Source organism: Nanorana parkeri, unplaced genomic scaffold, assembly GCF_000935625.1.
Source record: "Nanorana parkeri isolate BGI_ZX_2015 unplaced genomic scaffold, ASM93562v1 scaffold1934, whole genome shotgun sequence".
NCBI classification, from domain to species: Eukaryota; Metazoa; Chordata; class Amphibia; order Anura; family Dicroglossidae; genus Nanorana; species Nanorana parkeri.
Genome location: NW_017308202.1, coordinates 98,653 through 101,409, shown reverse-complemented (window position 1 = coordinate 101,409; position 2,757 = coordinate 98,653).

Here is a 2,757-nt window from a genome sequence, read left to right as displayed (position 1 = left end):
TTTCTGATCAATGCACTCTTCATCATCATTATATTCCACTCAATTCCACTCAGTCACATTAAGGGTTAATGCCGTCTATAGTGATCGACTCCCAGTAAGATACATCGAACCAGTTGCACAACTTCGCCGTCGTTCTATAACTGTGCTACACCTCCAGGACAGATGACAACAATGTGCTTATCAGCTGCTGCAGCAGCATCGGTACAGCCAAGACACAGCCCGCACCTCCCAAATCTCTGAGGAGGGAGAGAACAAACACCAACATGTCTTGGGTAAACAGCGCACCCTCTGCTCATGCACCCCCCCACCCGTCAAATTCACTGGTGTCTCCAGTGAAGGGTCTGTTAATACTACAACATACAAAGACATTGTAGACAATTGTGATCTTCCAGCCTTGTGGCCACAGTTTGGTGAAGACCCTTTTCTGTTCCCCCATGACTGTCCCCTGTTACAAAGCCAGCTCCATAAAGACATGGCGTGACCAGTTTGGTGTGGAGGAACGAGCGTCTTGCAAAGAGCCCTGACCTCAACCAAACTGAACGCCTTTCCAAGCCAGGTCTTCTCATCCAACATCAGACCTGAACTCAACCCTAATGAACACCTTTCTAAGCCAGGTCTACTCACCCAACATCAGATCTGACCTCCACCCTACCAACTCCTTTCCAAGCCAGGTCTACTCATCCAACATCGGACCTGAACTCCACCCTTCCAACTCTTTTCCAAGCCAGGTCTACTCATCCAACATCAGACCTGACCTCCATCCTACCAACTCCTTTCCAAGCCAGGTCTACTCATCCAACATCGGACCTGAACTCCACCCTTCCAACTCTTTTCCAAGCCAGGTCTACTCATCCAACATCAGACCTGACCTCAACCCTACCGAACACCTTCCCAAGCCAGGTCTACTCATCCAACATCAGACCTGAACTCAACCCTAATGAACACCTTTCCAAGCCATGTCTTCTCATCAAACATCAGTACCTGACCTCACAAATTCCCACAAAACACCATCCAAAATCTTGAGGAAAGTCTTGCCACAAGAGTGGAAGATGGTATAGCTTCAAGGAGGTATGAGGCCAGCGCCTTATTAATGGCTAACCTTCATAAAAAGACATGGTTTGACCAATTTGGTGTGGAGAAGCTCGAGTGGCTAGCAAAGCCCTGACCTCAACCCTAATAAAACACCATTACAAGCCAGGTCTTCTCAACCAACATCAGACCTGACCTCAATCCTACTGAACACCTTTCCAAGCCAGGTCTTCTCATCCAACATCAGACAAGACCTCAAAGCTACTGACAACTGTCCACCCCAGGTCTGCTCATCCTACATCAGACATGACCTCAACCCTACTGACAACTGTCCATCCCAGGTCTTCTCATCCAACATCAGACATGACCTCAACTCTACCAACAACTGTCCATCCCAGACACTCTACTGAACACCTTTCCATGCCAGGCCTTCTCATCCAACATCAGACCTGACCTCACAAACGGGCACACATCCCCACAGACCCTCCAAACTCTTGTGAAAAGTCTTCTCAGAAGAGTAGAGGTTGGAATAGCTGCAAAGACAAGGAGGGGTGGGGGGGAGATATGGCCATGGTTTTGGAATGGGATGTCCACCAATGCCATACAGGTCGAGAAGGTCATGTGACCACAACCCTTTGCCCATTATTTCAATTAAGAGAGACAACAATAAAAGAACAGACTGTCTCTGGTAAGCAAGCGGAAAGTCACATGTTTGTACATTTTAAGAGTCAGCAAATAAAAAACAAATATACACAAATCACTTCATCACGCTGAGCTGTGCCGCCCGTGACCACCAAATCCCACGAAACGGCTATTAGCACGGGCAGATGTTATGGATGACGGGCTCCGGCGCATCAGCTGGCCCTCATTCCCGTAGTCCCTTCCTTCCCAGATCGGCGCCCACTTGCACAGGAGGTTCTTTCCAACAAAAACAGGATCTGAATGATTCATTCATGAGCAAACCGCTCATTAATGTCCGAGCGCCGCGCAGAGCTTAACCTCTGGTGTGCCGGCGTGCAGGATACATGTCTGCCCTATTAATTATGTATCACCATGAACGTACTGGTTCCTCGGCGACACCCCCTCCGGGAACAATGGTGATATTAGGAAGGACAATATAACCATTACCGACCAGGGAAGAGGCCACCTGGGATCTGCTTGTAGGTAAAACATTCGGAGCGGCCGGATCTGGAGAACTTCCATGACAACATGACACGGTGGGCCTAGTGCCAGGGGGGAGCGCATGGAAGTCAGTTGCGTAACTTGTAACCAAAACCACAAATCTTCAACAAATGTCACGAACAACCTGCGTTATACCGGGGAGACGTTTCCTAATGTGGCAACGCCTACTTCGAAAACGCACGCACGTGGCAGAGAGAATGACAACACACCCCTGTGCTGGTCACAAGCAGGTGCCCACATGTCTCCCATCAACAAACCGCACCACCTGTGCCACCTGACGGTCTACCTAACTTTACATCATCTCAATGGATGAGATAGGTTGCATCACAAACTAGGTTGCATCGCGCACTACAGATTGGCAATGTTGTTCGTCGATCGGATCCAAATCAGAAACAAGATGCCATTGTCCGGGTCACAAATCTGCGGCCACGTGCACCCCCAATTAATAGATTATCTATTGCAAAGTGCCCCCCACTGTACCCCAGAAAAGTCGGGTGCTCTAATGATCAGCTGCCATAGTCATTGGCTCTTGCCTGTCCCCCCCCC